Below are 18,403 nucleotides of genomic sequence, written 5' to 3' on the forward strand. Positions count from 1 at the left end.
TACGTTCCTTTCACATCCGCTCTGAAGAAAGATGGCTAACCTGTGAAACAGCCTTTGAAGCTGACATTCCCCTCTATCTAGAGCAGGTGGTCTCCAGTCTTCCCCTCATTCACATCAGCATTCACACATACATTCCCTCTCTCTCGCCGGTCTGCGGACGTCTCACGAGCCCCCGTGAGCTGATACCATTATACATTCAGTCAAGAAGTGAGAGAGGACTGCCTCCTAATTGCTTTCTTATCCCCCTGAGTCCCTTTCCTTTACGTTCCGCTCGCCCCCCTCCAAACAGCACCCCCAACTCTGTACGGCCCACCCCCAGCACCCGCCTCGCTCTGAAAATGGCAGCAAAGGGAAGGAGGCAAGTGCAATAGAGAGAGAGAGAGAGAGTTTGTGTGCAGAAGAGAGAGAGGTGTCTGCCACTGACAAGGAATATCTGCCATTTTCCGCGTCGCAGGAGGCTGCAGTCCTGATCCAGAGGAACGGGATCCAGGCGTACGCACCGCCACAGGTAGAGACGCATGTTTCGTCGCATTTAAGGGGCTTAATGCCTGTGATAGTAGATGGATGGATGAATGAATGCTGGGGAATGTGAGCAGCGCTGCTGTGTCTCCAGAGCTGCATGCACGGGGACAGGGGGGCGTGTTGGGTAACAGGCTGCACATGTGTTTACTGCGCTCCTTCGTACTGACCTGAGTTCAGCTTCATACGCTAATCCTAATCGGAAGACTTGATTATAATACTGATTTCAATTCAGAGACGGGCAACTTTTAGATATGTGAAAGCTGTGATATGTTGCTTTGGAAACGCATTCGGCACTGCGATTAATATTCAGTCGATGTGTGAATGACGCATCGGATGCATTTGTGCATGGGTCCGCATTTGAAATGCACATATTTGTCTTGGAGCAGTCAAGCAAACAGACAACACAGAATGCGTTCATGCCAGCCTCAACATGCGGTTGTGTTTATGTTGACGACGCGCTATGCATATGCACTGCGTGCTGCGTTTTATATAAGACCAGGAATTTGTGTGATAATACCAGGATTAGACATATCCAACTTAAGGTCCCACATATAAGGTCTGTTTATGTGTTGTTCATGCTGTATGTGCATGCGTGTTATGTTGCATGCACCATGCCCTTGATCGGGGAAATAAAGGGGGTGAGAGAGCTCTAACCTATTAAAGACTGCACTGAGAGACTGCAGTGTCACAGCTGACTGATATTGATGCTCTGGTCGCCCCCCTCTCCGCAAGAATCCATTTAGAGATGCGAGTGCTCGATGCATGCGTGTGTGCAGACTGACAGAGAGAGGAAGGTGTGTGTGTGCGTGTGTGTGCGGGTGTGTTTGTGTTTGTGCATGTGTGTTGCTATGTGTGAGACAGAGGGATACGGAGTATAGACGGAGAGGTGAGAGGAATATGACGGTGGGGGAGATGAAGAGTGAAAAACTAGGATGTAAATGAAAAGGGATCAAATGAATACGTGAGTGAATTAGAGAACGAAGAAAAAATGTATTCCAGCATCCGCAATAACACAATGAATACAATAAACAAATGACAACAACTATAAAAAACAATTCAATGTTTTTTCCAAGGTTAAGATCGCCCCTCTGCATGCAACCCAACCCTTGAGATTGGAGATGATATGACAGAAAGCTTATATAATTTTTAAGTCAATTTGTCACAACATTATTCTTTTTGCAAATAATTTTGCAAAATAAGGGTGTTTTATATTTAATAGACACATGTGAAAATACAGGTGAAATTATCTTTTTTTTGGAACTTGATTGACACAAAAAAGTGTACAACTGCACTGCAAAAAAATCTGTATTTTATATTGTTTTCAAATGAGAATATATACAGTAAATCCTTAAAACATTTGTGGCAAAATTTAGTAAGAGAATATGTTTATATTTTTTTTTAATGTTTCAATTTTCTAATTTGATTAATGTTGATAAATTGGTAATAGAAAGAAAGTCTTAATATCTTACATTTTAAATTCTAAATGTATTTTATTTTAAGTATTTAAGTATTACATTTTTTTACCAGAAAACAAGACAAAAATGTTCATCATATAACAAATTAATGGTGAATCTAGCATCAATGCAAATATAAAAAATATGAAAGCTATTATTATACAACAGATCATTCTGAATTGTGATTGGATGAGCCGCATTCAAAGCTGCACATCAGGCGAATGCTATATTTATTCAGAAAGATGTGACGTTTCTCGGTAACAATACACAACCTAACACTGCTTTGCATCACAAACATACAAGATAAATAAAATGATTATGTTTTTTTATATGTAAATTACGTAAAGCAGCTTAACTGCGACTGATCAATTTCGGTATTAATGTTGTATTGTAACATCTCTCTGCCCGTTAATGCGTTTTTATTATTGCGCAATATATACCATCATAGAGAAAGCATAACCTGGCGCTATATTGTATACTGTCAGTCAGTAATCTGAATGTGTGTGTGTTGCGATAGTCTGATGCAATCCCCTGAAACTGTCACCCACCTGAGGGTCAGTCAGAGAACAACCAGCGCCTCTTTCAGGAATAGAAAGCGATGGAAGGAAATTAGATAGAGGCACGGAAAGAATAGACGGAGAGAGAGAGAGACAGACGGATATTAGAAGATTAGGAAAGACGGCACCCCTCCCCCTTCCGCTGTTTTCTAGGTGCGAGAGTCTTGAGCAACAATCTGGCACGGCTCACAACAGATCCATAAGGTCAGGACGGGCCGGAGCTCGCCGGGGAGGAGGAAGAGAGAGCGATGGAGGAATTATTTATCTCCAGATGCTGCTGTCTCCGCAGCGCTGGCCTCAGCAGTCTTGCTCGGAAGAGGAGAGGGCAGGAAACAATCGGATAAAAGAGAAAAATAAAAAACAAATCTGACGGTCAGGGGTCAGAGGTATGACGGCGCAATGAATTGGCACATGAATTGTGAAAAATGTTCACAAATGTGTCCAAAATACATCGGACGATTTTTACATCTTAAATGATTTTAAATCCACGGGCGACCATAGACCTCAGAACCTCAAAAGCGAGATGAAACGTAACAAACGTCAGACATTATAAAAGCAAAATGTTGCCAAAGTAGTTCAAGTCGATACTACTTTCATGTCATGTTTGTAAGTGTCTTGTTTCAGCTATAAAAGCAGGCAACATCTGGTTGAAGCTTGCACGCTCTCATTGGCTATTGCAGCTGTCATGTTGGGGGCAGCTCGATTAAGAGTCGTGAACTTTTTTGCGATTATTTTGCCACTCCCAATCGCTTTGAAGCCTCCCGGAGCCAAAATCGATCGTCGAAAGGGGGCTTAAAATCTTTACGTGTGTGGCCAGCCTTAGCTAGATGTCACACAGAAACAAAATAAATGTGTGTAATGATGACACCGAATGGACTTAACAATTAAAGTGACACTTTGTAGTTTTTCAACCTTCATAATATATTTTCAAGACCTGTATGATGGTACATCAACTTAAAATAGGTTTTAAGCCTAACGGTGTCTGTATCGCTTTTACTCATACTTTTAAACTTGGGGTTTTGGGTAGTAACCCGAGCACAAAACAAAAAACTACAAAAATCTGCTTTATGGCAAACGTCACCTCCTCCACTTCCTCAAATTCGGACGTGAGAGCGCAACTATTTATTTTCCTGGTGTTTTTGGCATGGCCAAAGCAACTAAGAAAAAGAAACCCAAGGTTTTGTCGGAGGAGACCAGAAAGAGAAAAGTGACAGAATAAAAAGAAAGACGAGGATCAATTATATTGGGTCAGCGTTCGCTCGCTGGCGTGAACTAAAGAAGGAGGAGGGGTTTCTGACTGATGCTGACTTGGCCCTCATGTTTTTGTACTAGTAAGTAATGTTATAATGTTTGCATATATTACTTAAGTCCTGTCTGGCGCCCGAACACAAATTTTTTTACGTGAATTTTACTGGAGGCTACTTGGACAGGTTAGAGAGAGAGCCGTTGTGGCGCCATGGACCTAGGACACGGGCAAGCCGGGTTCGATTCGCCTTTAAGGCAATATTTTTTTAATATAAACTTTAACCAAGCGACCACTGTTAAAACTGGCTTGTAAACGTGAGCTACGCGATCTTTTGGCATTTGAAAAAAATAAAACCCATGAAATTATATTATATGACACATGACATGCTGGAAGGCACACTTTGTGACCTAAAGAGTTGTCTTTTTTCCTTTGCAACAGTGCTGCGGCACTTGTGGCCTCTAGGGGCGCTAGACATTAAAAATACATGTCTAGTACCCCCTAATGGTCAAAAAGTTCCATGGTGTGCCTTTTAAATAACAATTGTTTTTTAACAATTTTTTTTAAAAACATACCCCTCTGCTATTGGTCGAACAAACAGATCGTACTGCCCCCAAAATAATGTGATAGATTGAATTTTTTTCACACTGAAAAGAATTATTCATTCAATTTACTAAATTTTTTAAGGTAAGTGGTTGCAATCAATTAATTTAAGCTTCATTTAATCAAGGTTTTTTGTTTTGCTTTTCTAATTTCTTTTGTTTAAATGTAGCTTTAATAAATTGATTGTGACCACTTACCTTAAAAAATTTAGTAAATTGAATGAATCATCTTTTTTCAGTGCATTTGTGGCACTTTAAACCAAGAGAGCAATGTTTTTCGACAGCACAAACCGTACTGAAACAACCAACAACTACCTTACTTATAGTTGTCTCTGCAATTTATGCTTGGCTACGAGAAAATATTTCATATAGAAAAAATGCATATTGCAGATAAAATGCTGAAAAGCCAAACTGATCATCAGAGCCTCAGACTGTCATGTGAGGTGGTACAAGACAGCGTAATATATAAATCTGCCCTTGCAGGGAAAAAGTAAAACAGAAATAAATAATCAGAGGTATGGGATGAGGCTCAAGACTGGGAGAGATTCATTGGTTCGTTCACAAGCCAGCAATGCAGACATTGTGACACGTCGAAATATGACCAACCTCAAATCCATTACTGAAATACTGAACTGCAGTGCGCTACTGTTTATATGTGAAGGTAATGCTAATCGGAGTATCTTTCTCTGATCAGCCAAAACAAAATAACATATTTTTTTTATTCTTTGTTTCAGCGTAGGCTGCACATGTAGCAGCGTGTACAGTATGTGTGCTGTGTTTAATGAACTTGTGCCCTGTTGTTTATGTGTGCGCGTTCACACCCCTCATTTTCCACGCGCATCTGAATGCACACATCTGTGTGATGTGTGCCATCGGTGGGAGATCGCTGCATGGTGAAAATGCTTGGATGTCATCCAGATTCAGTGGAAGGTCATCCACCGTTTCTCCAAATAGATGCAGCCTTCATTTTCACTCCAGAGCTGTTGTGTTTACCAGTTCACTGCCCCAGAACGCCACCGTCCATGAGCATGCGCACACAAATACACCTGGCACTATACATCGATATACCTCACCACTGACACAATGAGAAAATGTTCACTTATTAAAAAAGCTGCTTTTGTCCTTTGTTATAACAGGAGTAGTCTCAAGTAATAGGTTTTGCAATGGAGATCTTATGAAAATTTTCCATGGTTGTATTATAGATTAAAAGTGAAGTAACCTATTTGTTTGGTGTATTCATTGCTGTTTGTAAAAACATTGTTTAACTAAAGCACCACTTATTGTTAATATTTATAAGGAAAGTGCCATTGCCTAGCGATTAGCACACCTGACATATTGAGCTGTGGTGCTCATTTGGGCAATAAGAGATCAAGTCTGACTTGTGATCCATAGTAATATCTAGTCCTGTATTTTTACATTTGTGAAGAAATTTAAGCAGTTGGCTCATGCACAACTTGGTGCCACAGTGCTCATGGTGCTATGGTAAACTGGGAAGTTTCCAGGTGGTTGCCCGTATCAAAAGAGTCTATTTCCAAGTCTGCTGATTTTTATTCCATAGATATGAATAAGGTTTTTACTTAAAGACCCATCTAAGTGTCTTGATATGTGCAGTTTTGTTTTTAATGCATTGACTTAATTTTCACTGAAACAGGTTGGGCGGGACATATTGAGTGGCTCCTCCTGCTTTTAAAAGAGCCAATAGCACTCAGTTTACCCCACAGCCCAGAATCTGATAATGGTTTTGGAGTTAGATTTGGGGGTTAGGATTAGGATGAAAACAGCAGTTCTGGCTAGATGGGAGCTACGGCTCAAATCTCGTGAGATGTTGGGTTAAGAGTTAGATTTGGGGTAGGATTAGAAGATTATTACAGTTATGGCTTAAAACTCACAAGATGTTGGGTTTAGGGTTGGATTTGGGGGTAGGATTGGATGAAAACCGCGATTCTGGCTAGGTAGGATACAATTATGGCTTAAAACTCAGAAGATGTTGGGTTTAGGGTTAGTTTGGGGTAGGATTAGGATGAAAACCGCAGTTCTGGCTAGGTAGGATACAGTTATGGCTTAAAACTCACGAGATGTTGGGTTTAGGGTAAGATTTGGGGATAGGATTTGGATGAAAACAGCGGTTCTGGCTAGGTAGGCTTCGATTATGGTAGATTATGGCTTAAATCTCGCAAGATGCTTGGTTTATGGTTAGATTTGGGGATAAGATTAGGATGAAAAGAGTGGTTCTGGCTAGGTAGGATACAGTTATGGCTTAAAAGTCACGAGATGTTGGGTTTAGGGTTAGATTTGGGGGTAGGATTAAGTTGAAAGCAGCTGTTCTGGCTAGATGGGATATGGCTTAAATCTAGTGAGATGATGGGTTTAGGGCAGTGTTCTTCACTCCCAATCCTGGAGAGCCGGTGTCCTGCAGAGTTTAGCACCAACCTTAATCAAACACACCTGCAAGCTAATCAATGTCTTCATGAGCACTAGAAAATCACAGGTAGGTATGTTTGATTAAGGTTGGAGCTAAACTCTGCAGGACACCGGCTCTCCAGGATTGGGAGTGAAGAGCAGTGGTTTAGGGTTAGATTTGGGGGTAGGATTTGGATGAAAACAGCGGCTCTGGCTAGGTAGGATACAGCTATGGCTTAAAACTCACGAGATGTTGGGTTTAGGGTTAGATTTGGGGCTAGGATTTGGATGAAAAACCGCGGTTCTGGCTAGGTAGGCTTAGATTATGGTAGATTATGGTTTAAATCTCGCAAGATGTTTGGTTTATGGTTAGATTTGGGGATAAGATTAGGATGAAAATTGTGGTTCTGGCTAGGTAGGATACAGTTATGGCTTAAATCTCCCGAGATGTTCGGTTTTAGATTAGATTTGGGGATAGAATTAGGATGAAAACAGCGGTTCTGGCTAGATGGTATACAGCTATTGCTTAAATCTCATGAGATGTTGGGTTTAAGGTTAGATTTGGGGGTAGGATTAAGTTGAAAGCAGCTGTTCTGGCTAGATGGGATATGGCTTAGTCTCACGAGATGTTGGGTTTAGGGTTAGATTTGGGGGTAGGATTAGGATGAAAACCGCGGTTCTGGCTAGGTAGGATAAAGTTATGGCTTAAAACTCATGAGATGGTTAGGGTTAGGGTTAGATTTGGGGGTAGGATTGGATGAAAGCAGCGGTCCTGGCTAGGTAGGATACAATTATGTCTTAAAACTCAGAAGATGTTGGGTTTAGGGTTAGATTTGGGGTAGGATTAGGATGAAAACCACAGTTCTGGCTAGGTAGGATGAAGTTATGGCTTAAAACTCACAAGATGTTGGGTTTGGGGTTAGATTTGGGGATAGAATTTGGATGAAAACAGCGGTTCTGGCTAGGTAGGATACAGCTATGGCTAAAATCTCGCGAGATGTTTGGTTTAGGGTTAGATTTGGGGATAAGATTAGGATAAAAAGAGTGGTTCTGGCTAGGTAGGATACAGTTATGGCTTAAAACACACAAGATGTTGGGTTTAGGGTTAGATTTTGGGGTAGGATTAGGATCAAAACATTTGTTCTGGCTAGATGGGATATGACTTAAATCTCGTGAGATGATGGGTTTACGGTTTTATATGGATTCAGTTGAAACAGCTGTTCTGGCTAGATGGGACATGGCTTAAATCTTGTGAGATGATTGGTTTAAGGTTAGATTTGGGGGTAGGATTTGGATGAAAACAGCAGTTCTGGCTAGGTGGAATACGGTTATCGCTTAAATCTCACGAGATGTTGGGTTTAAGGTTAGATTTGGGGGTAGGATTAAGTTGAAAGCAACTGTTCTGGCTAGATGGGATATGGCTTAAATCTCGTGAGATGATGGGTTTAGGGTTAGATTTGGGGGTAGGATTTGGATGAAAACAGAGGCTCTGGCTAGGTAGGATACAGTTATGGCTTACAACTCACGAGATGATGGGTTTAGGGTTAGATTTGGGGGTAGGATTTGGATGAAAACAGCGGCTCTGGCTAGGTAGGATACAGTTATGCCGAGATCTTGGGTTTAGGGTTAGATTTGGGGGTAGGATTTGGATGAAAACAGCGGTTATGGCTAGGTAGGATACAGTTATGGCTTACAACTCACGAGATCTTGGGTTTAGGGTTAAATTTGGGGTAGGATTAGGATGAAAAGAACGGTTCTAGCTAGATGGGATACAGCTACAGCTCAAATCTTGCGAGATGTTTGGTTAGGGTTAGATTTGGGGGTAGGATTAGGATCAAAACAGCTGTTCTGGCTAGATGGGATATGACTTAAATCTCGTGAGATGATGGGTTTAGGGTTAGATTTGGGGGTAGGATTACCCTGATAGCAATTGGCTCCGGAACGGATCTGCAACGGATCTGCTCCGAAGCCGACAGCTCCGGTCTGGATCCGTTGCGGATCCGTCCCGGAGCTTATTGCTATCAGGGTAGGATCAAAACAGCTGTTCTGGCTAGATGGGATATGACTTAAATCTCGTGAGATGATGGGTTTACGGTTATATATGGGGGTAGGATTAGGATGAAAACAGCGGATCTGGCTAGATGTGATAACTGATTCATACCACGTCTTTCCTTTATGACTTGCATGTTTGATGTGATCATTCATCTAAAGCACAGCACAAACATCTAACAACAGCCATAAAGGGCAAAAAAGCTTTACCTGTTTAATTGCAACGGTAGCTGTGCCATGTATGGCGCTGCAGGTTCAAGTCCTTACATACTGAAGCATTTGCATGTGATTTATTTGCGTCCCAATTCTAGCTGTATGTGATCCATACCACCTACACCCAGGAGAGGCCAGCTGCGCAGACCCATATACCGTCGAGCATCAGCACATCCTACGCTACAGTAGCTAGCATGCGATACTATTGAGGGCACCTACAGGTAGCTGCGCATGCGTGCATTTGATTGCTTGTTTCTGTGGCAGCCTTTGACTCTGCAGCATTTTAAAGGCGATTGCGTGGGATTTTCATGCAACGCTCGGGGGCCAGCAATAGATGAGAAGGATTTGAAGCTTCTCGCTGTTGAAGATGCATCGACACGATCAGAACAGCTCGACTGAACAGAAAAGTTTTCTGCTGGCTTCAAATGCCCGTTTGAATTATAAAACCAGTAGAAAGAGACGATGCTTAGCCTAACAATAGCATCAAACCCCTCGCTGTAATAAGGACCACACAACAAGGTGGGGTGTCACAAAGAGGTCTGGTTCACCCAATACTATTCCTTTTATACAGTTACATAATACATTATGTATAATGATGCAACAGTAAAAGCAAGCTGTGCTTGTTTGAATTGCATGGTTTGACTTGAGAAGATTCTGTTTTTGGGTAGTTTACTGTCTATAAGTGGTACTGCACCAAATGGCCTTCACCTGCTCTTGAGGGGACAAAATGCACGTGTGTGTGTGTGTGTGTGTGTGTGTGTGTGTGTGTGTGTGTGTGTGCGTGCGTGCGTGCGTGCGTGCGTGCGTGCGTGCGTGCGTGCGTGCGTGTGTGTGTGTGTGTGTGTGTAGGGGATCACGTGCCCCTCTTTTTGTTTGTGGCTGGCTGATGTTCTTCTGATGGGTGTGATTGTGGGGGTTGTGGGGGACGGCATGTATCTGAGAGACCTATGAGGTGCGCCTGTGCAGTAAAATGGGCCATGAGCACACACCTACGATTCGGATTTGGACGATGTTGTTAATCTCTTGAAAAGGACAGAATTTACAGTTTCTTTCTGTGTATTTTCATCTTTCTCTCCTCTCTTTGTGGTAGCAGATTACTTGCTCACTGACGAATCAGTCGGCGCTCTAGTCGGATATGGAAGGGATTTTACAGATGATGTTTATAATGAAGGTCTGGGCTTGTTTTTGCTTTGTTTGTCCGAGGGACGTCGCATTGATGACTAAACAAATTTTACAGCTGTTTATAATTGTATACAAACATGCTGTTTCATTTCTCTGGTTTTCGGTATGCACACTGTGCAAGTTATCTGTATCTATAAAATACCTGAATCATCTGCATTTGTTAAATGCACGCAATTCTGTATCACATCAGGCTCGGTGCTCAAGGGGGCAAAAGGAGGCATTGCCCTCTCAGATCTGATTTGTGCCCATTCAGTTTATATTTGGTATTCATGGCAAAGTTTAAAAAAGAGGCTTTATAAATAAGATAACTAATTAAAACTGTTGCGTGTTTACAAGACTAACTGAATTAAACAAAAAATATTTTAAAAATTCCTTTTGCTATTTTCTATTTTTTTTAAGACCACATATATAAAAGGGTCAATGTGTCTCAGACTGGTGATGAGGTATAGATGAATTATCACACTAAAAGATAAACCTTAAACCATAAAATTTGCACGCCTTCTCAGTTATTCATTCTGCAGTCGGGCCTGTATCTCATAATTTGGGCTACACGATTTTGAAGAAAAAATGTGATGTGCGATAACTTGCTAAATAATGTGATATGCTTTAAGTTTGTAAAATCTATTTAAATTATAATAAAATATATTTAAAAATGTAAAGTAATATAACCAACATACCCTTTACATTCGTTCTGGGGAAAGAAAGCATCACTATCTGTCTCAGAAGTCTCTTTACTATCTTCATCAACCAAAAACTTTGATTATTCATACATTTATTACATACAAGTATTACAATACATTCAGTTATTGCAAACCATTGTTACTTTATATTGTATGCATATTAGCAATATTATATTGATTACGCTATATCTTGCTGCCTTACCCACAATGCATTGTGCACCAATGGATCTTTTACTAATTGATCTATTACTTATTCAGACTGAAAAAAGGTAACATTTTTATTTTAAATCATAACGTACCACTGAAAAACATTTCAAAGACAACTAAAAAACACTGACATGAAACATCTAAAATAAACTGTACTATTTTTCACCCACTACTCTCATTTGATTCGCCTAGCGTGCAATCCACATAGCAACCCTAATGCATATTCTGTGACAATGAAAGTAGACAATTAAAGCCTTAAAAATAAACATCACACGTGCCAGTATGAACTCCAGTTCACTGCAGGCACTAAAATGAAGAATAAAGAAATACAGCCACCCAATGCATTACCCTCCATGGCAACCAAACAGCTTTAGCGTGTATGTTTGTGTGTGTGTGTGCGTGTTTGAAATGTGTGTTACAGGCCCACCGCCAGCAGGAAACAATGCCCCCGGCACTTCACCATCGCCAAAGACAATGGGCATGCCGTGCCGCGGGCACTGATAATGGGCGCAGGCATGCTACTGGCACACACGCGCAACATCAAAACAGACCAAAAGAGCGAGAGAGAGAGAGAGAGAGAGAGAGAGAGAGAGAGAGAGAGAGAGAGAGAGAATGCGGCAGATGAACAGACACAGAGTGAGACAGGAGACATGCCCACTAGCTGTCTGTCTGACTAGCTGTCTGTCCTCAGATGCGTGTATAATTATCTGTCCATGCATGTGGGCAGTAGATCTTGCATTTCCTAGGAGGGCCCGTCAATGCAAACACCACCAAAACTGGAGTGACAAAAACACATCTCCTCCTCTTAAGGGAGTGCAATGTCACACACGGACTACTCTCGGCCGTGTGACGTTAATTAGTCACACTTCAGGTTATTAATGTCAGTCACTCCGGACACACTTGTGGTGCAGTTATCCTGTCTGGACTCATCCGGGCACACGTGCATTGCGAGTGTTTCATCTGCTTTTCTTCTTGACTCGTCTCTGGGCTGTTAACACTCGCAACCTGCTACAGGCAATCAGGGTGTTCACTATCTAGTGTACTGCAAAGACAGAGACACACAGACATACTCTTTATCTGTCAGTATGTAAGGAGAGCTGGGTTATGTATGCTATGACTTCATTTCATATCTCTCGTGCTGTTTCTGCATTAGTTAGTTTGAACATTTGTATGCATGGAGTTTGTACTGCATTCGGCGGGCTATATACCACCAGGTATTTATTTATTTATGAAGCGTACTTGATCTGACCCTCCATTTTAAGTGTGATAATTTAAGCGTAAGTAATATCAATCTATTACTTTTGTTATTTAGTACAGAACTGAATTACAAATGCAAAACAGCCATTATTCTATTCCAAATAAAGCTTGCATGCAATAACGCATAATGCAAAGCACTCAACCTTTCATTTACAGTTTGATAAATAAACCAGTAGTAATATCAGCCTCATCTTTACAGTACTTGTTGCTCAACATTTCTAAAAGTAAAAATTGCATTTAAAATGATAAATAACCAGGCCTATTTGAAAACTGCACTGCACTAGCTGTGATCAAACAATATTTAAAATATTTTTGTTGTGTAACATGCACTATTACATTTACATTTATGCATTTGGCAGACACTTTTATTCAGAGTTACTTCATTCTATAAAAATTTATATGCATTAATTTTGCATTACAAGCGTTGTAACCGAATAACACAAAACACCTATAGCCCTGAAATAAATATAGAGAGCTCAGATACAAAAGCCACTACACTGTATAAATGAAAGTTGAATCTACTTAAAAAATTATTTCAACTGGTATTGGTGTTACCACTGAAGTAATACAAAAAATTCAGCTTAAGTTTTTCAAGTAAAGTGAGAGAATGTTGACAAAACATAATTTTTAAGTTAATACAACTTTCACTTTTTACAGTGTAAACGCCACCTCTGTCAAAAATAAGATAAAGAAAAAATGGGAGAGTGACAGAATAAAAAGAAGGACGAGGATCAATATTGGGCCAGGGTTCGCTCGCTGGCGTGAACTAAAGGAGGAGGAGGGGTTCCTGACCGATGCTGACTTGGCCGTCATGCTTTTGGACTACTGTTATATTGCTTGCATATACAAGTCCTGTCTGGCACACGAACACTATTTTTAAATTTTTTTAACGTGAATTTAACTGAAGGCTACTTGGATAGTGTAGAGAGAGACTCTTATATCATGTGACATTGTGACGCTGTGGACGCTGCATGGACTTAAAGGCAATATTTTTTATATATAATCTTTAACCAAGCAACCACCATTACACATGGCTTGTAAACGTGAGCTAGACTTCTGGCGTTTGAAAAAAAATAAAACCAATGAAATATGTTCATATGACATGCTGGAAAGCACACTTTGTGACCTAAAGAGTTGTCTTCTTTTCCTTTGCGACAGTGCTGCGGCTCTTGTGGCCTCTAGGGGCGCTAGACGTGAAGAATACATATCCTGCACCCCCTAGTGGCCAAAAAGTTCCGCGGTGTGCCTTTAACAAATTATAAGCTTTTCATTGCCATGAATGTGAAATGAATACAGTACACTAGAATTCAACTTTGAACATAGCTGTAGACATAAGAGCCGCAATACACATGTAGACAATGCATTAATCACAGCATCACCCACACACGTACATACATCATCCTCTCTCTGATTTCATATGTCAGGCTGTTAAGTACACACACACACAGACATACACTCTCACAACTGCTATATATTATGGGCACACACACACTCACAAATGCCAAGCTTGATAAGGTGTGAATGCATGCTGTACAAATATATCTGAGCTTAAGTCCATGCTTGCATGCGCACACATGCACACACAGGGCAATGTAACTCCACAGTGACTTGCATTTAATTCACATACACACAATGCCACAAACACACAATGTCACATACACAAGCACTACAGACAGCTGTAGAGGTGGACTGGAGGTAGGGCGAGTGTGTGTATGTACAGGTATGTGTGAAGGGATGTGCTCTGGCAATAGATCTGTGTGTCTGTGTGCGCATGTGTGTTTAGCATTACAATGACTGCAGTGAGTCACACTGAAGCCGCACAAGTCAGTACTACAATAATGAACACAACATCATCTTCTCACACACACACACACACACACTCATATGGTATATACTGTACACTCTTTAAATAAAAGGTCCCTCATTTGTTTCAAGCACCTTAAGAAACCTCTGCCATTTTTTACTGTCAGTGGTTCTTGAATTGTCTGTATGGTTCTTTGGAGATTAAAAATGTTCTTGATGTTTATTATAGGTTCTTCAGATCAGCATTTTGCTTTCTGGATATTTTAAATCACCAGTGCGATCACTCATAAACTTCATTAAACTTTGGCACGTAACTCACCTCCCACGTCTCTTCTAACGGATATAAATGATGAGCTGTCCTATTACTAAAAGATTCGATTTTTTAGTCTGCTGGATGAAAAAACAGGCAAAAATCCAACAGCCTTATCCAGGGAATGTGGGCATGGGGCATATTGACTTGGACCAGTAAGCAACCATCCCGAACCTCTTAGCAACTGCACTAACAACGGAGTCGGAGCTCCTTAGTTACCACAAAGCAGCACTAGGAATCATTCCCTAGCAACCCTCCAGATGAGTCTATTCATGAATATCAGCTGACATCACTCACATCTCAAACTTGTCTTCCGCCATTTTGAGTACCTGAAGTGGTCGCAAAAAAACTAGAAGCTATGCCTTCAATATGTTGTGAGCATCAAAATCGCTATTTTACAACACTAAGAAGGCTCGACACAACATAATACTTTGCTCGAAGTATCACCTGTGTCTCTGCACGTGAACTCGAGCATTGAGAACATTGTTTGTGTACACAGAGTCTACTAAAAAGAAGGTTTTGAACAACTGACTTTGCTTGTTTTGGTGTCCGCTTGCCTCCATCTTCCCAGTCAAGATGTATCGATCTCAGAATGCGCATAAGGAGGGAGGAGAGTAAAGATGGATAGCTCCTAAAGCATAGTTCCATATTAATGCACGGACAATTCACGTTGAAAAAGGAGCCTCATCTGAGATTCATTCATTCGTATTCGGAAATCGATTCTTTATGTCTGTCAAAGATGGCAGGCGGACACCATATCAGTCAAAGTAAGTTGTTTAAAACCTTTCTTTTTAGTAAACTCTGTGTACACAAACAATTTTCTCAATGTTCGCGTTCATGTGTAGAGATCCAGGTGATACTTCAAACAAAGTTTCATGTCGCGCCTTCTTAAGGGCTCGTTATAGTTGTGCGTAGGTCCTACGGCGTAGCAGCGACGGCGTAGGTTCCGCAACGGTTTTCATTTATACTTTTGCGTCGTCGTCCGCATCGACGTGCAAACACACGCTCGACCGCTGGTGGGCACTATCCACGCGTGTAACCACAGTAGCAGCGCTTGCGGTCCGCGTAGATCTGACGCGCTGTTAAAATTTTTGCGAGGTGCGCGTCAGGCTATGCAGAGGCTACGCACACGACTATAAATCGCCCTTTAGTGTTGTAAAAATAGTGGTAGTTCAGTAGCAGCGGACAGCGGCTGGAAAAACGCATTAGAGATCGAGTAGGCATCACACCCTAAACAAGATCATTTTTTAAAATAGCGTCTCTTTTCATGAGATTCGAGGTCCGAAATATTGTCTTTCGTTGCCATTTCCCATATCCATAAGAATCATAGACAGTAAAAGATAAGAAATACGTAAATCGTAGCAAGCTACCAAATGCTTGTCAGTAGCCTACTGGTAGTCGGTAGGTACTCAAGATGGTGGCAGGCAACTGGAATGACCTAAAAGGTCACATGACTGATATTCTTGAATAGCAGCCACATAACAACATGCTAACATGACGATAAAACCTTTAAAACTGCATAGCACACCCTAGCAACCACCCAGAGAGTAGAAGCATCAAGGTACTGTAGCAAAGGCAAACCCACTCTTATTTCTCTCAAAATGTAAATCATCATCATTCAATCATTATTAGCCTGTTTAAAGCAACATTAAAGAGTTTTTGCTCTTTGCTCCCCCTACAGGTTAGAAGCATAATTGTATATTACCACTGTCGTAAATACTGCAGCATAGCTGGCTCTGATTGGATTTTAGGTCTGCCTGCCGTAAAGCAAGTTTTTGTAGTTTTCACTCGAACTACAGGACCGCGACCTGACGGTTGGAAACTTCTTTAGTGCGGTTTTGTCCAATAGAGGGCTGCAAAGCGAATGTGAAAGTGCCATTCACCCTGTTTCAAGTGGATGAACGACTGAAACTTTTTTGGAAATGTTATTTTAAGGTAAAAAAAAGTGCCCTCGAAAAAAGAAGTCACCAGCCGCCACTGGATGTAAGAAAGGAATAATGACAACGGGCCATTGAATTATAAGAAAATAATGCACACCTAAGGTCTATAATATGGCACGACGCAAGCAGAGAGAGTTTTATTATCAAATAATTCAAAGAACCGAAGTCAATTACAGTATTCCGCTTATGCCACAGTTACCACAAACATTGCTCTGGTGCCTATTTTTAAGACATTTGACAGGTCAGGCGTGGTATAAGCATAAATAAAATGCAGCTTGTCTTATTACGAACTAAACTAACCATATTACTGATTGCAAGTCCAGCAGAGTATGCCGATCTCAGGATGAGTCTCAAGGTTTATGAACTAATCTTTGCATGCACAGACCGTATAAATCAAGAAAGCTTTGAAACCATTGTACAGTCTACAGTTTATTGATTTTATTTGCTATCTTAGCACGCATGCAGAGTCTGACGCTTGTGTACCGGGCTACGGGATGGTCAACGTGAGCTCGACAGCCTCCGAGCAATTTAAAAACTGAGAGAGAATCTTTGAGAAACTGAATCTGTCAGATGTCCGTGTGAGTATAATTGTGTGTGTGTGTGTGTAATGGAAAGGGAGGTAGTGTGGTACATATCGACTCAAAAACAACAAAACACAGCACCTCTGCCTTTCCTCCACTTCTATTTTAAAACCACACATCTTCTCTGTCTCTCGCTCTCCAGGTGACCGCTTTTGTTCTTTACCCTCTTTATCTTTCTTCATCTCATTTTCCCCATTTCTATTTTTCCAATAACAATTTCTCTTTTCACGTTTCCCCTCTCTCTTCGTGCTCTCTCTATGACCCTGTCTTTCTCTTTCACTCGTCTAGCTGCCAATTTTAACACTAAGCATCTCTCATCTGCACCACCCCATCTCCCTCTCTCTCTCTGATTCATTCCCCTCTTCCTCTTTCACTTGTCACTATCTCCCAGTTCTAAATGTAGCTCTGAAACCCTATCACCTCAATACGGCTTGATAATTTATTCTGTGTTATGCTGAGAGGCATAGGCTGGTCTCAGAGCAGAGGTGCATGATGGGAATAGAGGTCTGCTGCAGCTTATACACAGAGCAGCTGATCTCAGTGTAGACCTTAGAAACAAAAAACCTGGGTTTACAATAAACGCTGTAGAATAATGTAGCGTAGTTATGCATAGTGTTGTTACTGAATAGCATTGCTTATTTATGTATGTCTTATATAAAATATACCTGCTTTCTTTGTGTACTTTTTTCATGTAAAGCTGTTGTAAAACAATGCAACACTGTAAAAAAGCCCAATATAAATAAATATGAAATTATTAAAGTGTATAAAGTACAGTATAACACAGAGTGGTAGGTTATGGTAATGTATGTGCGTGCGTGCGTGTGTATACGGTATGTATCAGAAGGTTACGGGATTGTATATACGGTATGTATCACAGTGATGTATAGTGTAGCATGATATAGCATATCATAACATAGCATAGCATCATATCGCATCAAACCATATCACGCCGTATCATATCACATCACCTAGTATGGTATGGTATTGTATTGTATAATGATGTATACAGTAATACAGTATTGTACCATATATAGTATACTTTAGTGTCTTATAGTATTGGATTTTATATGCTATAGTTTTATATGGCATAGAATAGTATAGTATTCCATAGCACAGTTACTGCTTACTATCAAATTGCATTGTATCACACAGCACTGTATCATATTATAAGGTATAGTGTATAGTATGGCATAGTGTCATACAGTAGTCTATTGTATGCTACAGTACCATAAAGCAATAGTACAGCACAGTACCATATTGCACCCTACCACACAGCACAGTATCGCATTATATCGTATACAGGTACACTGTAAAAACATTCTGTAGAAATTACAGTATTACTGGGTATTACTGGCAACTAGCTGTCAGTAACTTACTGTAGATTTTACATTTATGTTATTTAC

The 18,403-nt window shown here is 40.7% G+C and overlaps 1 protein-coding gene across 1 annotated transcript in view; it reads left to right on the forward strand.

The window, feature by feature from the left end:
* The first annotated feature begins 330 nt into the window (after positions 1-330).
* The window catches only part of rai1 (retinoic acid induced 1), a 64,100-nt gene continuing 46,027 nt past the window's right edge, over positions 331-18,403 (forward strand). The window contains exon 1 of the mRNA XM_065263321.1: positions 331-508. The gene's annotated coding sequence lies outside the window, so the exon portion shown is untranslated. The remainder of the gene's footprint in view (positions 509-18,403) is intronic.

This window comes from Paramisgurnus dabryanus, chromosome 3, assembly GCF_030506205.2.
Source record: "Paramisgurnus dabryanus chromosome 3, PD_genome_1.1, whole genome shotgun sequence".
NCBI lineage: Eukaryota > Metazoa > Chordata > Actinopteri > Cypriniformes > Cobitidae > Paramisgurnus > Paramisgurnus dabryanus.